The following is a 23290-nucleotide window of genomic DNA, read 5'->3' on the forward strand; positions in this document are numbered from 1 at the left end:
GTAAAAGGAAAGGGAAACGATGGTATTGGGTATTTTGCCTAAGGTAGCACACAATGCTTGTAGCAAGACAAAATTAGAAGTGATATTTTCTGATTTGTTAGCACAATTATTACTCTCACATAATCCATTTTTACAGCAGCTAAATGTTGAACTCTGTGCTGTTAAATGTTCAGTCAGCATACAGATTAGATGAGCTGTGGAAAATACCAATGTTGTTTTAAACACAGACTATGAATTTTAACAATAGGTATTCAGATAAATTAATAAACAGAAATATCTTTAACTATGCACTTTTATCAGATTATTTATGTCCTTTTTCTGAAATTTTCAGTTACCATCAAATGTGCCTTATACTAGATAGACCACAAGATAGTTATTGTGTATTCTGTTCTTAGTCATCAAAAACGGATGACTCACTTCCAACTATGACAAAGTTAATGTATTAGAATTTTACAGACTACCTCTAATAATTAAAGACATAAATGTGTGTTTGTTGCTGTCTCAGCCATAAAATATGGACTTTCAAAGAGATATAGAAAGTTTTATGCTTATTTAATGAAGAGGCAGGAAGAGCAACTGCAAAGCATTTAATGCTTGAAGAGTTTTTGCTTCAGAAGGAAATAATAAGATAGGGGTTTTTTTTTCAAATATGGGCTTTATTTTAGTTAATTTGTTGTTAAATATACTGACTAAAGCAATTCAGAGGTTTAACTGCAAATAAAGTATTGTGTGATTGGGGAAAGAAAACACCCAGGTGGAAATAAATTTCTTGAAGAATTCCTGGAAATAAAGTTATTTTTATGGAATATGGTCTTAGATGAACAGATACTGGACCTTGAGACTGTAGTGGGTTGATGCCTGGCTGCCAGACACACACACAGCTGCTCTCTTACACCTCCACAAGAAAATGACAGGAGAGATGAAAATGCTCATTGATCAAAGAAAAGACAGGGAGATCATGTGCCAAGGTCCATCATAGGCAAAGCAGACTTGATTTGATGAAAATTAATGTTTCACCAACTAATGTAGATTTGGACAGTGAGAAACAAAGACCAAATCAAATTCAAAGGCCAAATCTTCATCTTTGAAGATAAGATATCTGAGCTGAAAAATATGTCCTCAAATTTCTTTCTGCATCTAATCATAGCTGACTTAAACATGAGACACACTGAGCAAGTGCACTGGAAAATAAGATGCACTGATGGCCACTCTGCACAGGGTCCCAGTCATGGCTTCTGGAAGGAAAAGCATTTACAAATTGCCTACTTTGGCCAAAGATTGGCCAAAGATTTTTATGATACAGAGTGATAGTTAGATCCTGTGGGTGTACTATTTAGATATTATCTTAGCAGAGGATTCTCATCAGCAATATTTTGTCTTTCTGCAGTAACACAGAAGTCTCTTATATTATTCTTAAGATTTAAAGCGTTTTTTTTCTCCTTTACATGTTTTTGTGTCTATGGTTTGGACATTTTGCATCCTTTTTCTCTACTAATGTAATTGGAATATAACACAAACAGAAAGACCGATGTCCTGCGAAAAGCTTTATTTTTAAAGTAAATCATAGGACTTTAAAATTTTCATCTCCTATAAAACCAACAAAGCAAATCATTATGTAAGAGTATATTTTGTGAAAAAATCAATATTATTTCGAAGGTGGAGACCATTTGTTTGTATATATATACATATAAAGTTTTTTTCCCTTGTAGAAGGCAAAAGTCCAGAGGCTCAGTTTTGGGTACAGGCAGTGTAATAGACTGGATAGAACAGAAGGTACACTGTACTCTTTGCTAATACACTTGAACACAAACATGCAGTGTTTAACTGTATGTGCATTCATTAATATAATCAAATAATGTCTTTAAATAAGGTGCAGACCACTTAATAGATGCCCAAATAGAGCAGGAAATGAATTTTTGAAGTAGTTTATTGTTGCTCTTAGCTTGGCAGATTAATATTATGCCAGTAATTACTTTTGTCTGCTACTACAACCATTTAATCTTTTATAACTTCAAACAAACTTGTGCCAGAGCAATTAGCCTTAAAATGTGCAGCAGAATCAGGATATTTTGTTATCATAAGATGAATGTGTATAAAAAGATCTATTTATTTTGGTAAAACAGTTGAAAACTGAACTGGATGACCTTTAAAGGTCCCTCTAACTCAGACATAATCATAATTATATGATTCTCTAACACATCCATCATAATGGAAATAATTCTGATCCAGATTGGTGGAATCCAAAAGGTGATAGCCAGTCAGTCTTAAGTTCATGATTAAAAACTTAGAACAAAACAATTTTCCCTAAACTTTAACAGGGAGAGAAGGAGTATTATGAAACATAATGTGTTCTTAAGTTCCCTGTATGTAACTGGAGGCAATTAAAAATAGTAGGACTTTATATTAAAAAAGCAGACAGAAGACTTTGCTAACTGCAGAAGAAGTTTCAATAGTCCACAGAAAAATTAAGCTGGAATTAATTACTGCTATATTTTAAAGTATCTAGTTATTTAATAGAGTTTAAAATTTTTAGTGATCAGTCAGAATAGGTTTTTACAAAAAAAAATTAAGTCACATGAAAACTTGAAATATAAATTTCTTCAGCAATATTTCATTAAGAAAATTCCAGAAGTTCTTTTCAAACCACATCCACTAAATAAACATCAGCTGTTTGTAACTCACGGGATTTAGGAGGAACTTATGATTACCAGGAATGAAAGCTTGTTTTTTGCTCTTCAGTTGTTACATTCTTCACCTTGCAAAAACAAGAATGTGCCATGTAAAGTTAAAAAAAAAAAAGGCATAAAAAAAAGCCAATTTTCTGTTTTCCTCAGGCTATTCAGATACTATGAAAAACATGAATTTCCAGAATAACACCTAAATGTTTCCCAGTTCTCCTTAGGTAAGACAAAGTTTTATAATAGTTTGGTTGTACAATTAGTAAAGGACAAATCTGAGAGGGCTGATTGTTTACCATCAAATGCTATGCTGAATCAGAATAGCCTCCTGGCAGACAAGAAGACAGCATTAGTTGGTCTGGCTGAGGTGCAAATGCAGATGCTCAGGCTGCTGGGACATTGCTGCCGTGGTGCTGTGATGCACGGGATGCCACAGTGCAGGTGTGCAGCAGCTTCACACAGCACCACTGGGCCCAGAGGCTTTTTATGGGGCCTTTTATGGTCCCCAGAGGATTTTATGGAGCCTTTTATGGGGCAAGACTCACTGAAAAGGGCACCTGCTGCTCCTGCTGCTGCTCACAGCCCTGGATGGAAGACAGAGAAAAGAGCCCAGAGGATGTAGGACCAGAGACTGGAGCCCAGAGCTGCCCCTGTAGTCAGGTGTCCTACTCACAGGTTTTCTCTCTGGTGCCAATCCATTTTACTGGCTATGCACGTATTTGCATGTAGAACACAAACACAAGGAAATACTGGTGGAAAACTCACCTTGGTCAAGAGAACTACATGTGATGCAGAATGGAAAAGTTAGCAAAGATCAGCACCCACAGCATGGTCTTTTATGAGAGTCCACTCTTGCCCATGCCTTCATCAAATAATAACTAGCAACCAAATCATTGCTGCATAGCAGTGAGACAGATCCAGGCACAAGGGGCCCTTCTTTAGAGTAAACTGTTCTTTCTAGCCATTCTTTCCATGTAATTTTTCTACTTGTTTCCAAATATTCTTTCTTCACTGCTCCCTTAGTCTAGACTCCTTACATGGTGACTTTTTTTTCTCACTTCAAGTAGAAAATTGTTCCACATCTCAGAAAATTTTTCTGAGAAATTGACTGTTTTTTGGGTTTTTTTAAGTTTAGCATGGAGACATCCCTTTTTTTTTCCTTGAAGCTGAAATTCTCTACCTCACCAAGTGTGACCACTGGATATTTTTTTGCTATTCTTGCTTTGTATTATTAATCTACCAAGTGTAAATTTTCTTTCATATGTATCAAAAAGCATTCTAAATATTGACAGCACAAAATTTCTTTTCAAAAAAGCTCTTCATGCTGCATATGTAGAATCTTTTTAAGTTTTTGGTCTATACAGCAATCTTTTCAGTGTGTAGCATATTCAGATGCCTTTACAGACAGCATGCTACTGTCTAAAGAATTTATTCCCTGTTGGAGGATAATTTGAGCCTAGGCACTTTCTATTTATTTTTTGTGCATAGCTTTCTTGGATGTATCTGACCTTGATGCATTGCTAACACCCTGAGATTCTGAGATTCATGCAGCAGCTTCATTTAATGAGGCAAACTCCTTCATAAATCAATCCTCATGCATTTGCAGCTCAAGCCACAGATGGGAGACATGTTTCAAGTTAACAGCTTATCCCAAAGTAGACTGGTTACACATCTAAGGATCTCTGCTCTCCAACTGCAACATTTTGCTTTTGTTTCACATTCATTGTAGAATGAAGAGCAACTCCTTAAGGCAGTGTGCTTACATACATCGTGTGGCAGGCAAGACACCCCATGGAGCTCCTGGGAAGGCCAGGGGGCTGCTTTTATCTCATTATCTCCATGGGATTGAGAAACCACCTGTAAGTACGGATGGCCCAGATGATATTGATGAGAATTTCATATCTCACTTTGCAACTTTTCTGCTTTTAGTTCCACGGATTTACAGAGTTTTATATGGAATTGTAGCCCCATGGATGCCTAGGCCTCAAAGTGCATCTGTTTCATGGTACAAACACGTCAGACTCTTGGGCCTCTTTGAAACTAAATGGGGAAAAAAGTGACACAAAACTCGAGCTCTTGGAGGACAATGTACACACTGGATCTGGGAGATCTAAGCAGTTGTTGGACGAATGCAGTATCAAGAAAACTAGACCATACTGCAGAGAATTAAACAAGGGTGAAGTCAGGGAAAGAATTTCCTTTTCTTTCTAGTTGCTGGATTTTTCTGATGAATTAATTAATCTTCAGAAGACCATGAACTCTCCTAAAGTTAGAGCTCATCCAGTACAAGCCTAAGTATAGAACTGGTCGCCAGCTACCATTGACTACTTCTCTTGTAGCCAAGTATTTAAGGGAAAACCCGAGAGGATCAGGACATAAGTCTTTAATTGCTGCTCTTTTTCCAAAGGCTACTGAAAAATATTTGCATAGCTTCCTTACAGAAATTGTTAATATTTCACTTATATTCTTCTAACTCCTTACTCTTCTTTTCACAAGCTTCATCGTGTCAGAAAAATATAAAGGAAGTTATATCAGCTGCTGCAGCCTCCAGTAATAGAATGGTCAAGGGGCCTAAGGTATCTTCCAGCTGTAAACCTTCTTGTGCTGCCCCTGCAGCCCCACCATGCTGTCCATCTGAAAAAACACACAGTGCATGTGATAACTAGGAGTTTATCTCCCACATCCTCGAGCTGCTGATCTTTCCTCTTGATTTGGAATGTTCTGCAACACCATTTAAAACTGCAGCATAACACCATCCTTACCTTGACAATCAATAAGTTGTTTCCTACTCATCCCCCACTCAACAATATTTTTTACACATTTGGCTGATTATTTCTTTTTGCAGAATTATTCTGCAAAGAAAAGTGTAAACAGGAAAAAAGTTTTAGTGCCAGATTGAAACAGCATAGGGAATAATGTTTACTAAGAAAAGAGAAGTTTACATTCTCATAAACCTACACCAATCAGGAAAAAGGCCATGAAAACAGATACTTATCAGTTTCCTCTGTCCCCATCATATCTACATGGAAGACATGGACTGTCACCTGGAGTGGGGAACATAAAAGACTTGGCTGATGATATGGACATAAATATAGATAATGAGAGAGATGCACTGTAGCATCAGCTTCATTCAAATTCTGAGTGAACTTACCTATAAAAGATATACTGGGGATAGTTATGGTCATTAAGGCTCATAGGAAGCTATCTAAAGCTGGGATTTCTCACTAGAATTCAGCAGCTGGCATGCTTTTTTAACATCAACAAACTCTAATAAAGCTGAGGGAAAAATACTATTTGATATATGCACAAGCATTGCATATAAATGTAAGTATAAATATAAGCCACCTGTCTTAGTTCTCCAGGAACTGCCTCTTTCTTAACTGTGCTTCTACTGGCCAAATATCCTAATTTATATAATGCCTTTTGTAAATTTTTCATGGTACCATAATCATGATTCTGGCAGCATCCTGAATCCTGAGGTCCATGAGTTCCCTAAGCAATCCAAAGTCTTGTGTAGTGGTTTGCAATGAGAGGACTGAGAGAAATGCACCTCAATAATTCCACTTACCAACTTGGAAAGGTCCTCTGTGCAAACTCTGTTCTTTTCCATGGAAGAGAGAATAACATTCATTGCCTTTAAATTGTTATAGCCCCACCACTGGCACGAGGCTTGCCAGCCCCAAAATAGTGGCCACACACTCTTCACTTCTGCCAACAGTGAAATAACATCTTGGCCAGTTGTCCCACCCAGGTGTACTCATTTCAAGATGATGGACTAAGATCTTCAAGTCATGTCATTAATATTTCACCAAAATATAATATTCACAAAATATTCAAAATGTTATTTCATGTTTTTATTTTGCCTATTCCATCCATTACTGGAACAGTCTAGCTGAATTGCCATTCACTGTGTTTTCAGTGCAGTGGATTTCAGGAAGAGTGTGTTAGCATATCTCACCTAAAAACTGGAAAGGGTGAGGCCTCTTCCATCCCCGTTCATTTGCTGAGACACATTGCTACCCACTGGGGAATTGTTGTTTCCATGTTTCCTGCCCTCAGTGCACCTTTTAAAGCCAAACACTGGCAACGTATCCTAGCAGGAGCTTATGCAGAGTCATGAAACACAAATTTTGCTTTCCAAAATAGCAGTAACTTTTTGCCACATTCAGGTCAAAAATGTACATGAGCTGACCTACTTCCAAGAAATTCGTTTTTGAGGCAAGCGCCCACAAGTTTCTCCCCAAGGCTGGCAGAAGGAAAGCATGGTGGACAAGGGAGTTGTGGCACTCCAGAGGTCAGACGCCTGGCCAGACAGTGTGACAGTGAAGAGCCAGAGTAACTGAGGGTGGTCACAGGTAGTATGCATCGGCAGAACCGAGCAACAGACAATTCCCTAATAGTATGATCCCTAGGAAAAGACTAAGACTAAAGAATGAAATGACACATTTAAGAGAAGTGTCGCTCAGAGCTTTACCTTGGAGGCTAATCTTAAACTCATTATCTCTGTAACAGTAGTTTTGGAAATTACATCCTGAGTTCATCTCTGCAAGATTTGTGTACCTACACAAGGTCCTTGATGCAATCCTATGGGTAACCCTATTACTAATATCTACATGGCTTAACCAGTCTTGGACTGAGAGCTGTTGAGAGTGGAAATACATGTGGAAAAAAAAAGTTTAATCACCAAGAAAAGCATCAGAACATATGAGCAACCTCTGTGCATCTCTCATGTAGTATAATAGGATGAAGAAAGCCTGTGAAAAACTGGTTTAGTTTCATTCCTATTTGAATATGGCCTCAGATATCAGACTTTGTGATATCTCCTAAGTTGAAAAATAAAATGTTCTTTGCTCCATACACAATCATTTAATCCAGCCTTTAGTAGAGGATAAGCAGGAAGGGATACATCCTGGCCTGATCTATGGTTTTATAAACTTGACATCTAACAGAAAACTGAGGGGAATTACATGGCCAGTGACACATAATTGGCCTTGCTAGTTTTTGAATCAGTTGACTTGTGGGTAAGGATTCAGTTTATGTAAGACTCAGGGTGAACTAAACAAGGTACAGTGATAAAAAAAAATGTCAGCACCAGCATCTTGGCCAGCTTTTTTTCTCAGGGTTTTTGCCTGATTCATTCAGCATAAGGCCGTAGTGCTAGTCTCATTTTAAAATACATGAGAAACATCAACAGAGAAATATCAGCCTTCACTTTAAAAGATGCCATTTTGATCTCAGGGACAACCAAGTAGAGGAGCTTTAAATTCAAAGAAACAGTGAGATGTTTTGCTTTGCTCAAGTGACCTTTAGAGATTCTTACTGCAAAAAATGTCCCTCCAGTTTGACTCATGTTTTTCCCCTCAGATGCACTCTGTTTGTCATCAAGAGCTGTTACTAAAGCAGCTCTTGAGAAAGCATGCTGCTTTCCCCCTCAGTTATAGTGAGGAGCATAATTACAGGATAAGCTGTGATGAATTTATGCCAAGATGTTCAGCTCAAGTCACATGCCAGAGAACAAATTAATTGAAATGAAAAGCTAAAAAAGCAAAACCTGTAGTGCATTCTTGAACTATGCATGTGAATTGGGTACTTTTTTCTCTGTACAGAAAGATCTTTCATTTTCCCAAACACACAGCTGTTTCTTCCTCTAGGCTTGCAGTCTGTTGAAAATAATGGTACTGTTAACCTCTCTTGCTATGAAGATTTTATGAAGGAAGCATGTGGTTAATGTAATCAGATTTGTTGTTCAAAACGCTAGGGTTTTTTTACTGTTATGGTCAAAATTTCCTCATTCTTATATACTCAAATTTGTCACTCAAGTAGGGTTTATTAACAAAATATTTGCTGAAAATATAATGCTTATAATTTCTAAATCTGAAAGGGAAAAAAGTTATCAGAACAGGTCCAGTTTCAAATTTTGAAAAATTTAATTTTCATTGGAAAAAGCCTTTGTGTTTCTTTCTCTTTATTAAAATTTAAAAAATGAAAGGCTTCAAGCCAATTGGGCTGAGGAAAATAAAACTGTAACTCTTTGACTGGACAACTCCTTCATTTGAGTTGAGTGTTGGTCATACATTTGACCTTTAAAACCTCAGAGAGAGTCTTGCATGTGTTCACAAATGTTGAATTATGTTTTCAATAGAGAACAAAAGCAAAGGGTTACATCCTGCCTTGTTGGGGTTTTATGATCCTGGCTTCACCTTTCCAGAAGTTGTTCGCACTTCCCTTGAGATGATTTATGTCCACTGTACCCACTGAGCTGTTCAGCTGGTATGCTTGAGCTGTGGATAGTTAAACAGTGAAGTGACAAAGTGTGGTGAGGGCTGTGCACGGGAAAATACTATGACATAGGGCCCATGAATTTGTATTGTTACCATGCATTAGATTCAGTGCTGAAACCTCTAGTGCCTTAGTACTTATAGGTCACAATGCCCCCAAACCTGGACCGAGCAAAGTTTTAGGGATCCATGAGAGGATATAGGAAGACTGAAGGTCTTTTTATTCGAAATTTCAATTCTGAAGCCTGTTCTCTAATTACAACTCTCCAGAGGCACATAAACTTTGTAATGGGGCTGTAACTTTTAAAGCTCTTCTGTTTTAGCATGTATGGAAGCATCATGTCCTGGTTATATTCAGCAGCTCTCTTCCCCTCAGCCCCTGTGTTTAGTCATTTCTCTACCAACTCTGCCTGTGGTAGCAAAATATCCCTGGTCAAGTTGGACCACTAAAAGTATGGTGGTTGCAACTTTATTCCTTAATACTAAGGATAAATAAATAGCCAATAGATCTTCAATTATTGATTTTTTCCAGAATGTAAACAGTCCATATTTCCATTTCCACTCCTGATGGAAAACACCAGCTCATGATTTATTCATAGCACTTTTAACATTAGTGCTATGAATAAATTGAATTTTTTCAGTTAATCTCCCAATCACATGGCTTTCCTGAGAGGGGATGGTAGGGTGGTTTTCCAGTAAAGATAATTTCTGTGTGAGCATTCCTGTTACATCTCTTGCTTCCTTAATAAATAGATGAAGAACAGCAAGGGAAAACAGTCACACAAAAGGGAGACCATGGTTCTAACTACAATTTTCTAAGCTTCTTCCAACATATCATGCTTTGTGTAAATACTCCTTCCAAGATCCTTCCAATCCTCCTTCCAAGTTCTTTCAATTACCACAATTCTCTAATTTAATTTGATGTGTCTATTGTAATTTATTGTGTTCACTCTCTTTCATATTCAAAATAGAAACCTGGTTTTAATAGTCATATAAGATAATCTGACTTCATTTATAAAATATTTCAAAACTGTTGGCAAATAAGTTTCAGACTAGCCTTTTTCTTAAATGGAGGTATCTGTCTGTAAGATGAAGAGATATAATCAAAATTGGAAGGTGGGGAGGGAATGGAGAGGAAATAAACCTATATCTAATAATATCTGAAACATCAGGAGTTTTTAAAGATTTGGGGTTTTTTGCTGCCTGGTATATGCTTGTTGTTTAGTTAATCAAGTGAAAGTATTTTCTTTTGACATGTTTTATTTTCAGTTTTATGAGGTAGATCTAAGAGGTGCAATTAGCTTCCTAAAAGGGAATAATGAAGAAATTATGAAAAAAATAAATAGTATGTTGAAAAAATTATAATAATTCCTATGCAGAAGTTAAGTAGTTCAGCTATTTAATATGTTTTTTTCAGAGGATGCATCTAAACCATGCTTCTTGTTCTAAAGTAAATTAATCTGAAGGTTGCTTCGCTAAATTCTGTCCAAAGTCTCCTGAAATGGAAAGGAAAGCTCCCACTTGAGTACCACAGAATTCTTATTGGGTCTAGGGGTTAATGGGACTTTTCTTAGTGTTACAAAATTATTGCATCATTTGGTATGAGAAGTAAACTCTACTTCAAAGAAGCCAAGTCCACAGTAACTGCTGGTAAGTTGGAGGTCAAGCTTGGGTTATGGCAGCAAAGCAGCAGGAGCAATGCTTCTCCCAGCCAGTTCTGTTAGATACTTAATGGTCTCTGAATATTTCCTCTCACAAATCTATTGTAAGCAGTTTCTCATAATGATGGAAAAGCAAAAAAAAAGAAAAAAAAGATGTTCTGTAGCATTCCTACAAAATCTGAGAGGGCTGAAAGGTTCTACTATCACCTCCACTGTGTCTACCTGCCTAAACACCTCATTAGCAGTGACATAAAATAGCAAATTATTGAAGAATCACAAGTTACAGCATTTTAAAATGCTGCCAGAATAAAATTAATAAAATGGAAAGGCTCAAATGAGTAGTTTAAATCTTCCCATTTTAACATGTGCTTCTTTATTTTATATAATTGTGAGGAACTTCAGTGGTACAGTGAAAATTTGTAATCCTTTATATTATAAAGAAACCCAAACTACTACCTTCAATGTCTGCTGTACAGAGAAAACTACAGAATAAACTGGTGAAGTTTCAGATAACTCCAGACTGAGCACAGAGAGCAGTATACTGCATGACTGAAGAAAAGTGACTTGGTACAGCAGAGAAAAGGAAGGAATAACTAAAAAATATTCTGATCCTGTCCTCTTCTTCCCCATAGAAATCCTATGACTACATGCGCAGGAGAAAGTTTGACTAAAAGAGGTTTCTAATGCAAATTAACCAGATATTTCTGACAGGGACAACATGTTGTATACATCCTTTTTGTTTATTGACATGTTTCAATATCAATGATGTGATGCTTGGTAAGAAATAGAAGTTGCATAATACTGTGAGTTTATTTGTGAAACAGGGACAAAATTTTCAAACCCGAACACACCTAAAAACATCTTTATCCCCAGAGGGAGACAGGGTGTCTGGGAAAACATGATCCCTGGTTCCAGGTCAGGGTCCTCACATCATCCTTGGCCTTCTGAATTTTTTCCTGCTTTTCTCTAAAAAAAGGTTTCCTTATTTTAATGCCATGCCTAAGCAGAAAACAGAAAAGATATTTTATAGGTTTTTATATTGATAAGAATGTACAATTTTTCTATTCCACCAAAAATGTTTTCTTAAATTGAATTATTTTAAATAGGAAAAAAAAATATACACAAAAATGTCTATCTATGAAGCCCTCAGAGCTCTAATATTTACTTTTGGGGTTCTTTACTCTCATCCTTACAAAGAGAAAAACATCTTGACTAAAGTAAGGTCAAGCTTAGTGACCTTGTTAAGGATTAATTGGTTCACAAATGGGTGTAAAGAGAAATTGCTGCTGCATACAAGATGTTTAATAACCATCTTAATAAAACCAAAATTTCCAGATTATAAAGCAAAAACAAAGAAGTGATTTGACCATTGTGTGTAACAATTGCTTGTACATGGAAGAGCTTTGTCAGTCAGGACATTTTAATCTTGCTGAAATAGTCATAAAAAATAAAAGGGCAAAAAGTCAAGCTGGACAAACTTGACATTTAAATACAAGAAAAATTCTTGAGAGGTCATTGAGGAGCAATTAGACATGAGGAACAGTTTATAGAGAGAGATAATTAACTCATTGTAAGTTGAAGTCTTTAAAACAGAGATGTCAAATGTCAGCTCTGAAAAATGTACTTAAATATAGGTGTACTTCTGCTTCTGGAAGATATTATCTGTCTGTGTATCACTTGAATGGGAGCTCTGAGGCAAGAGAGCAGATGGGGAAGAGCTAATTTACGATGTTTTCTTTTGACCACAGGGCCTGCAAGACACTGAATAGCCCAGGTGGCCTGTCTGGACTTTGGGGAACAGAATTGTCTACATGTCCTTCAGTGTCCTCAGGGTGCTTGGAGCAGAATAACACAATGTCAGTGATCCAGTCCAAACACCAACCCTGTCCTCATTCTTAAGTCCATGCTCCTCTCTCCTTGTCTCACTTTCCCTTAAATTTTGTTTTCTTTGCTGCAAAACAACCCACTTTCAATAGAACAACATGAGCCAATATCCACTGACAAAAACACAGTGAGGAAAAAAGTTTTATTTCCGCTCCACTTAATTATGTCTGGTGAAACTGCTTATTTCTGAGGCCAAACTAGTGCCATATAAGTCTAAATTCTGCAAGGTACTGACTGGTCTGATTTAACCAGTAAATGGTCTGGTCAAGGTACTGACTGGTCTGATTTAACTAGTATTTCATATCTGTGTATTTTAGCAAAAGTCAGTGACATTATTTGTTAATTATTGGTTTATTATTGCAAGCAGTATCCAGTGCAGTGAAGTAAGAAAACCTTTAAGTGAAATTGAATTTTTTACTGTGGTCTAGAGCTCCTTAACATACTTGTCAAATCTTTTTTCTTCAAAACCTCAAGTAATGCTCATGGAATAAATAATTGAGAATTCACAATAAATGAACCTTTTACTCAGTAGAGGCTGAAAACAGTTTTTAAAACAGAAAATATATTTTCTTAGGAAATTTGTCTTGGTCAAACTTTGAAAATAATAAGGCCTTTGTATAAAGGGGAATATACAACATTACCAGGACCACTGGGGATATTCAGACATTTATTTTCCAATTAAGTAATTCATTTTACCAGACTATTGCTAGAACTAGTAGTTCTCTTTTCTGAAGAGTCTGAGAAGTATGTCACACATCTCAACACTAGTTAATGTTTGCTTTTGTAGTGCTCTTAACTGAAATAAAGGGTTTCTTCAGCAATGTTTGTATTGGAATGAGGATACATCTTGCCAACAGGAAGGTTTGAAAGCACAGTCTATTATATGCTGGTCACGAAACTAAATATTAGTACTCCTTGAATTTGTTGTCAGCTGACATAAAGATATTTTTTGGCCGTGAATTGATCTCCTAGACTCACAATTTTTTAGATAACATTATTTTGCTTCTTTTGTGGTAAGACTAACAGCTACGTTTGTTTAATGCTAAATGATGACGATACCATCATTTGCATACTAAATATATAAACTTTCAACGAATTATTTCCCAGCACTTTTTTCATTACTATAAAATACATTTATTTGATTGGATCCAGTATAAATTCCCAAATGACGTAATATATTTCTTCTGAAAACTCCGAAATACAGCACCAGATACTGTATCCCATACCTTATATTTTTTAACCATAACAAAAATGTATTTCCCAAAGTGTGTGGTGAATTATGTCTCTCTTCTCTATTCCATTTTTTTGGGGGAGGGTGGATGTGTGAACTCTCACAACCGGGTTTATGAAAGTTGCAGTAAGTAATTGGGATGCTATTTTTCAATATTTTATTTCAAATCTTCCACCTATGCACTATATCAAGGCTGGATGGATCAAGGGAGAAGTATGTAAAGATTGCTTCAGAATATATTTCCTGTCATGAAATGCAGATCACCCTTAGTAGCCTCTCTGCTGAAAAAACCCTGTAGTCCCAACAGAACCATGTTTGTTAGAAAAAAAGAAAAAAAACTTCTGAATCAGTCATTATCCTATTTCTACTGCTCTAACAGCAAATGTTACAACTTTGGCTGCAGCTCTTACTTGTTCTACAGTTCCAAGGGTTAGCATCCTTTTAGTAACTGATATCTATATTTTAATGACTTAGTGAGGCAGCCTTTTGTTTATAAATTTGGGTTTGTATGCTGCAATCCAGTGCTCTATCTTGGAGGTGCTAAATCATGAATTTTTGTAGTGAGACCAGTCAGTCACTATTTATCAGAGTGAACAGGCTCATAGAAAAACAGGCGGCAAAATTAATCCTCTTCTTTATCTTTGTACTTAGGACCAGTTTCTCAGAATTAGGTGGCACTTGCCTTTTCAGCAGCTGACACTCCCTTGTTAAGACACCCATGCCTTCCTTTCCATCTCACACCATCCCAGTGAGAAGAGGGCAGAGCTGGTTGTTACATCCAGTGCTGGGCACTGCCTCTTCTGCAGGCAAGCCCATGCTGTAAGATGTATCAGGCGATGGACTGTAAACTGTTGTTGTAAAAGTTTTGCTTGTGAATGTAAGCAAGATCCTCCTGTGTTGCTGTGTGTCGCCATTTCCTGTCTCACCTATCCCATCCCCCTAAAGGATGCCGACCTTTCCCCCTCCCCCTGTGCCCTCCTGCCTGGCACCTTCCAGCAAGGCGTCGTGTGATTGGCAGATGCCCCCCCCAGGCCTGGGCTCATTGGTTTCTCCCAGCGTCCACGTCCCCTGACCCTTCCCCTGCTCACACCTGGTTGGCCCTCACCTGTCTGTCCCCTCCACCTGTCCCCAGGGCTTAAAAAGGACACGAGACCATGCGGTCGGGGTTTCTGCCGTGGTCTCTGCCGTGGGTCGGTCTCTGCCGGCTCTGTCTGCCTGGAGCTGTTGCCAGATTCAGAAATCTACCATGCTACAATAAACTCTGGATCTAAGCTACACAGCAGAATCCGCTCCTTTTCTCTTCACCGTCTGAACCTTTTCCACCAAAGGTAAACTGAGTTTCTATTTTGCCTGGACTTGTCCCGAGTGCCCAGCTGCAGCACCCAGCCGGCCAAAGGCATCTCTGGGGTGAAAACACCACAGCTGCAGCCTTTGGTCCAGCAGCGAGGCCAGACGAAGCCAGGCAGGACACACGCCGAAACATTCGGGGCTTAATATTTAATACTCCTGGAGCAGGAGCCACAGGTGCTGTGATACCAAATAGTATAAAGTAATGGCTCTCTTGACCTCATTTTTATACCTCCAATGCTGCTATGTCCTGCATGGCTGATGCAGCCTGCTGATGCATTTTTAAGAGAGCAGTGAGAAGTCACATTTTGCACATACAACTATTTCTTCAGTGGTTCCAGCTTGTGTTCTGAAAATTTCCCAGTTGCTTCCAGTATGGGCCTGACACCAGCTACTCCTAAGAAAACTCCTTTCTTCTTTCACAGATTCAGTGCAAAAGGCAAGTATCAATGCTACAAATTTTCAAATTTTTCTGCTGGGATGGCTCCATCATGCTTCTATCCAGTATGCAGGGTCATCCTGAGCCACTGGCTCACAGAAGGAGGAAGAGGAAGGAAATATATAATTTGAGTTTCTGGTACTAAAAGATATTTATTGCAAGAAACTGTGGAGGGCCTGGAAAATTAATACACATCTCTGAAATAATCAAACAATCATCATCTCATATTCTGGGAGTTCCTGGCAAAATAACTCCAAAACTAGGCATAGAAAAAGTTTCAAGTCTGGCTTATGCTTACCCCAGAGATATGTCCAAGAGAAGGGACAGAGACTGAAATCATCTCCTCCCATGCAATAGTGCCTAGCATGTGAATTTATTAAATTAGAATAAAGCCTTCTTTTTTTCTTAAAGAAAATAAAATTCTGTGTTAGAAATACATGTCTCTGTGTATCTGCTTGTGATACTACTGACACACAAGAAGCCAGGAAAATACAACACAGAGGTTTCCACTATCCTAAAAAATATCTTTCCTTGTGGCCTCTCAACAGGTTTAAGTACTGAGGAGGACTATTCTTGAAATCAATAGTTATTTGTAATATGACATGCCTCATGCCTCAGTGTTGCAAAATGTAATAGGGTGGGGATGATTCCAAGCACTCCAGTAAAAGCACGTATATAAACTGAAATAACAACTTGTGTGCTTACACTCAAGATTGTTTTCTTCATTTGTGCTACTTTTGTGTTTTGTTATAAATATCCCTTAAAATGTCCTATCCCTTCCTGACCTTTTCTAAATGGCCTCTTGAGAAAGCACCTTTCTTACCAAAGCACTGGCTATTTACAACACATCTGCAGGGCATGGAGTCCTGGATGATGAAGTAAATTAGCCCAAATGGTGTCATAGTTTACAGCCTAGGCAGAAATCGGCACCCAGTACACCAATCTATGGTGCTTTCCTCTGTAGATTTATCTGAGCTTTAAAAATATTAACTGAATATTTGCATCATTGTCATGGTGAAATAACTGCCTTTTCCAGGCAATCTGGCATGTCAACAAGATAATCCAAGGAAGGACATTGTTGAAAGTATCTGGAGATCCACAGCTTTGAAGAGATATTGGTGGAATCAGAAACAGTAATTTGGAGGATCCACCTCCTTCTCTGTCTCCACCCTCTTGGGCTGTTTCCCAGGAGAGCTGCTCAGGAGAAAAGAGGAATGTCTATTTGGTAACAAGACAAAATTACCCTCACCACTGTTTACAGAAAACAGGTTGGCTACTGTAAGCAGACTGAACCAGCATAAAATCTGCTCAAAACACTTGGTACAGCATTCAGCTTAGTAAAGATTCGGGCCTCCAGGGAAAACACAGTGCAAGGATCAAACAATAAAACAACATTAGCTAAAAAACATGTGTGTTGAGGTCACGGCTGGAAGAATATAGCATTTTTTCATACATCTCAGGAAAGTATAGAATTATAATATGCTCTCTGTAGAACACTCACTTTTTTATATTCAAGTGAATCTGTGACCATGAATAATTATGAATTATACTCAGTTAATGCTAATTCTGTGCTCTCCTGAGGCTTTTTCTTTTCCTTCCATGTGGAGTTGCCCTAGAAATTGGATGAAAGAAAAGATGTTGTCAGAAACAAAAGACCTCAGGCAGCTGCCAGATTCGTTCAGAGCAGTACAATGAGTGTGGTCCTAGAAAGGAAGAAATCACCACTGCTCAGTTGGAGTCAGTTCTTTCATTCATTGTCAGAACAAGGCTTTCTAACAGAGTTTCTTCACCCAGAGCAACTTAAAAAATACAAGAAAGTCTGTATTCAACCAGACCACAGTCCATCTAGCTAAGTACTCAGTGGATAGTAAATCCTTTGGAAAGGTTATAGGAAAGGGACCAGAAGCCATTGATGCTTCGCAACATTATTCTGTCAAATGCCAACCTTTTGCACCATTAGGAGAGCTGTTCTGTATTGGGCTGGTGAGCAAGCTTAAGTGAGTGTGTTGTGTCCATGATGCTTAACTGCATGCATGCAAGCATGCCCTGAGGTGTAGTTTTGGCTGAGGTTAACTCCATCTCTGTGACAGTGCACAAGAACTGTGCAAAGGAACTGTATTGTGCCAAGGACTGTTCCCATTGGCAAAATGAAAATGCTTGCATCAGGTGTCACTCCATTATTCTGCAGCTTTCCCCTATCTTTAATCCAGCATGCACAGCTGCCCTCATACTGGACTGCAAGGAATGCATTAAACCCCTCATTTTCATGCAGTAAAATCATCCCTAGAAGGATTGCAACTTTACTTGTTCATTGTATATTTACAGCCACTGTCCAATACCAAACTTATTAAAATATTTTGGAACTACAGAAAATACTTAAGAAATCTGGGACCAAGTACTGTACAGCTTGGGTCAAGTTCCCTGTAGCTGATTGACCTCAATACTCTGGCCCTTGCTAAAAAAAAACAGTACTCTCTTTTTTTTAGCAGAATGGGAATATATTTTCATTTAAAAGTTCTCAGTATTAAATGTTCTGTGATTTTGTCCACTCAGTTTTTGAATCCATCTAAGCTTTCCCCACCTGTGACCACACTGGAGTAGGGACTTCAGAATTTTGTCTGTGGAGAAACACTTCACCTTCCTTTGTTTAATACATGCACTTTTGGGTTCCTATGTCTGTTCAGGTGCCTTTTGCAATCTCAGAAAGAAAATGTTCAAAAAAAAATTCCACAGAGATAGGACACCTCCAGTGACTTATTTACTAGGCACAATGATAAGGAAGAACTGGAGAACCCAGAACATCCATCTGCAGATCTCTCTGGTCTCTGATAGTCTGCTGCCTCTTGAGCCCCCACACACTCACACTGCAGAGGGTTTCACTGGTCAAGATCCTGGCAGCAGTGTGCAGTTCTGTCATGCTGACACAGTTCAGGAATTATTTCAGACCATTGATAAAGGCATTGTAGGTTGACTTCATGGAGTTAAAGAGCTATTGAGTATTCAGTATTCAGGGAATCATCATTTGGTTTTGTCTAAAAAGGTGTTGTGTAAATAAGCCCTATCTTTGGAAGTGTATACTATTAAATATACAAGTATTCTATCACCTATACATACATATATGCACTGAGAAAACTGAAGGCTTATTCATCAGAGAATGGAGAAACTTTTTTTTGCTGTGAGGGTGAGAAAGCATGGAAACAGATTGTCCAGAGGTGTTGTGGAATCTCAGTCCTTGGATATATTTGAAAGCTGTTTGCATATGGTGCTGAGAAACATGTTCTAGGTGACCCTGCTTGAGCAGGTGTACTGGGAAAGATGGTCCCTAAAGATCAATCATTCTGTGATTCTGTTAAAGTGCTAAAGAAACTTCCATGAAATTGAAAAAAAAAAAAAGGAAAAAGGAATAATTTTAAACCCAAATGAATCCCTCAGATTTGGGAAAAAACAAGTTTTCATAAAAATGAATGAACACCTTTGTCTCTTAAAAGAGTCTAGGTAAAGTCTTAGTGAAGGGAAGATGATTGAGTGGTGGTGAAGTAGTTTAGGCAGTGAAATAATCTGCCAAACTTAAAGTGAAACTTCAGCCCAGCCCTATTGGTTGTAATTGCAGAGAACACAATGCAAAGTAACAGCTGGTTCTGCTGCACCAGACATTAGAAGGGTGTGAGGGTCTGTCCAGATTTTCCCTCATCTGCCTCATGATTGTCTTTGGGGCACCACAGAAGAGAAGACCCCCCCCTGTCTGGAATCTCTGGCTTTGAAGGAGAAAGTCACACGCCCTGAGACCTGAAAGCACAGTGTTATCGTTTTCACATTGTTTGCTGTATGCCACACTGAGAAGAAGAAGGGGCACTGTGCCCTTTTTGCAACAATGGCTTTGGAAACTGTCCCACCTCTCGGCCTGGCTGGACTTCTGAGTTTTGGGTGGTTTCCCACAGAAGACCCTCACCTGTTTTACAACCACCGTGACAGACAGACTGAGATGTAAGAAGCCTCTCCATCAAGGACTGAGACATGGAACTCCCATGTGTAAAGGCCCCTCTCCTCCTTCCAAGGACTGGGACTGAAACCCCCAACCCGGGGGAGGTGTGTGGGGGAGGCAAGCTGACCAAAGCGAGATCTTTGCCTGCAGGTGTGACCACTGGAGCAAGAAAACAATGGCTCTCATTTACTGCTGAGAACATAGACTACCTGTTACGTCTGTTTCTTATTGTATCTGTTTCCCCCCCCCTCACAATTTTCAATAGTAAAAACCTGAGTTAGTTAGAGATTTTGAGATCTCCCCAGCATAACAGGCGGATCCTCGACTGGACTGGACCAAAGGATTTCATCTCTACGTTGGTAGCTATATCCCCCCTCCCCTCTCCTCTCTCTTTCTCTATCTTTCTCTCTCCATTAATCCCTCTATCGCATTTTGCTGTGGTCATTCAATAAAGGTGCATTTGTTTTGATTATTACTGCAAACCCCCTTGTACCGTGTTGGTTCTTTTGTACCCTGAGATCACCTCCTCTGAACCATCACAACATCCATTCACTAGGACAGATCGTGACAAAGGGCTTGCTGGAGGGCTGTCATTGCTATGAAATAGTCTCATTCGTTCAAGAGGAAGGTTGACAAGAAAGATCACATGTGCCAAAAAAATACAAAACAAACAAGCAAACAAAAAACTCCAATCAAACTCAAAAACCCCCAAGAAAGTAAAGTAATTTGATGTTTCAGTCTACTCTCCCCTCCAAAACCAGATTAAGTTGCTTGTTTTCAGTGTCATGCATGCTGTATGGCAACTCCCTCTTCACATAATGAAGGACCCAATTTACAGTTTTGTTCATGCCAACCACTATGCCTCCTCAGGTTTTACATTATGAGATAGTTGTAATTGAACATAATCCTCAAGTTTTCCTGTACATGATAACCTATATATACACACACATTACTCCAGAATGCACATCCTGCATCCTGGGGTGTTACTCTCTGTTAATGTCTGTGACACTCCAGTCAGAATCTTGCTCAGAGGTTTGCCTTCTTAATCCTTACAAACTCTCAATTATCAGATATATAAAAATATTATGAGATTAATGAAATTAGAACTATGATGCCCTGGGTATAATTTTTAATTAATTTTGATAGCCTAAATAAACTAGTATAAATATGGTTGCTATAGCAAACTAAATTCATGTCAAACAGTTGGATCTATTAGTTGGCATGCAGTGTGAGTAGAGGTTTTTATTGCTATGGAAACATAACTGTCATTTTACACTGATGGCAAAGGCTTGAGTTATGGGTGGATTGGGGGTTTTTCCCCCTCCTTTCTAGCATCTAGTGTTCATTTAATTACATTTAATAAATGTATGAAAATCTCAATCTCAGGGAGTTCAAGAATGTCTTACCACATTCTGTACTTATATTCCAGCAGTGTTGGATACTCCACACATTCTTTCCATGTTCTCTGTGCTTTGAAATTTGAACACATACTTGACCTCTATGTTAATTCACTGAGTAAGACTGACCCACAAAAATGCTCAATGAGCTATATTAGAAGAATATGTTGTATCTGTTTTTTCAGGACACTCGTCAGGATAACAATTTTCACATCCAGTCTGTCCCAGTCTCTCCCTCATCAGATTGGAGTAAATCCATATGATTTGGCTTAACCACTTCCAGTTTCATTTGGCTTGTCTGCCTCCCCTGGAAATCGTTCATGGCATTGTTTCACTAGATCATATATTTCATATGTGTTTCAGATCCAGGATTTATCTCCTTCTTTGTGCTCCCTGTCTAGTTTCAGCCTGTTTCATATGTGTTTCAGATCCAGGATTTTTCTCCTTCTTTGTGCTCCCTGTCTAGTTTCAGCCTCTTCCTAGATTTTTTTTCCCTCTCTTGTAGCTTCATGACAACTGGCACTTGCCCTTCCCTGTGCAGTCTGCATCGTTCTCCCACACCTGCCTCTCGTATTTTCTTCCTCTGAGTCTGGGGCTTTGCATCTCCTTCTCATTGCCTGCACAAAACAAAGGTCAGGGAAAACTCCAGCAACACATTGTCCCTGTTTCTGATCTGGTTCCTGCATCAGTAGTGTCTACCACCCATGGTATCCTGCAGTTACAGTCTTGGGGATTTTCTCAGATATTTCTGAATGAGCTATATGCAGGTATAGTGTCTAGGATACTTTTGCCACAACACAAGGCACATTCTTAGTATAAATGCAAGAGATTGCCAGATTTTAAACGGAAATCATTAGACGTTTCCAAAACATTCAGAATTTTCTGACATGGGGAAGACTGTCTTTTCTCTGTATTTTTTCTCAGAGATTGAACATTTTTGGGTGTACTTCTCATGCTTTGGACTGATTCAGATCTTTAAAATTGAGTTTCAGATCAGATGAACTAAATTTAATAAAGCTACAACTTTTAAAACAAAACATTCTGTTTAGGTAATTCTAAACACTGCTGAAACAGCAGCTACAGATCAAACTTATAAAAATTGAAAGGTCTTGTTTGGAAGAAGTTAGCTGTTTGTGCAGCCCTAATATCTGTCCTTAAGGTTTAGTCTCTAATGTTGGCTATGTAGGGATAAGCTGTAGCAACATGAATCACATTCCAGTGCTGCTCCTACATCTTTTACATGGATTAGGATTACAAAAGACCAATGAACTGTAAACCCACTTCTGCTTGTAGTTTCTTGGACAGAGCTGTCAGCAGGCTGACCACAGTGTATTTCCGTTAGTGGCTGCCTGCTTGCCTGAATTCTTGCCTAAACACACTGTGTTAATAATAGTGGCATCAATGTCTTTTATTCGGTGTAATATTTTATTTAATATAGAAATATATTTTTTTCAAAGGCATAAAGAGAGAATTTTCCTGTCAGTGGAGTCATGGATCTCATGCAGCATAATTTCTATCATCAGTATCTATCATCAGTGAGTTTCTTTGTTGTTTTGGTTTCGGGTTTTTTCCCATCTCAAAGCATTTTGGTATGTGAACTCTTAGTAAAGAAAGAACTGTTAGATGAAGGGAGGATCAGAAAGCCAAAGACAAATTCAATCCTAGATGCTCAAAGCAGAAATAATCTCTATAAATCCAGTTTACACTTTGGTGCATTTCAGAAAAAAAGTAGACTTCCTTCTAGAACTGAAATTTTATTCTGAGAATTTTACATAGTGAAGAGACACATGACTCTGATTGTTTTCTTTTTGCTTTGGAAATTCCAAATATTAATGAAAAGAACCATTATCTTCTTTGGATCACTTGCAACAGTGGTACCATCTTTATCTTTGTATTTCTAATTGTAATTTTACCTTTGTATTGCTAATTGTATATTGCAAAGAGATCTTCAGTAGCTCAGTTAGCATCATCATAGATTAGCATTACACCCATAAAGATTTCTCAACCAATTTCTATTTGCAGATTGCAAAAAATACAATTCTATTCACAAAGGATGCGTGAAAAACAGCAGAAGGGTTAAACTAGTTGAAGGAATGACACAAAAACCTAAACCAAAATGGTTCATTTAATAAACTTTTCCCCATTTTTTCAATGAGATCAAGACACAGCCATGAACTTATTAAAAGAAATGTCTTCTAATTTAAGGGATGGTGTTATTCACATAGGTTTTTAAAAGTATTTTAACATCTTCCAGTATTAATTCTACATGTGTATAGTCCCCCCTCTACTATTAACTTTGCTTGCAAACTACCTTACACCATTGCTTACTTATATTCCCTAGTATGACAGCAAGCATTAAAAAAAAAACACCAAAGGCAGTATTTCAAATGTAC

Source organism: Molothrus aeneus, chromosome Z (genome assembly GCF_037042795.1).
Source record: "Molothrus aeneus isolate 106 chromosome Z, BPBGC_Maene_1.0, whole genome shotgun sequence".
Taxonomy (NCBI): Eukaryota; Metazoa; Chordata; class Aves; order Passeriformes; family Icteridae; genus Molothrus; species Molothrus aeneus.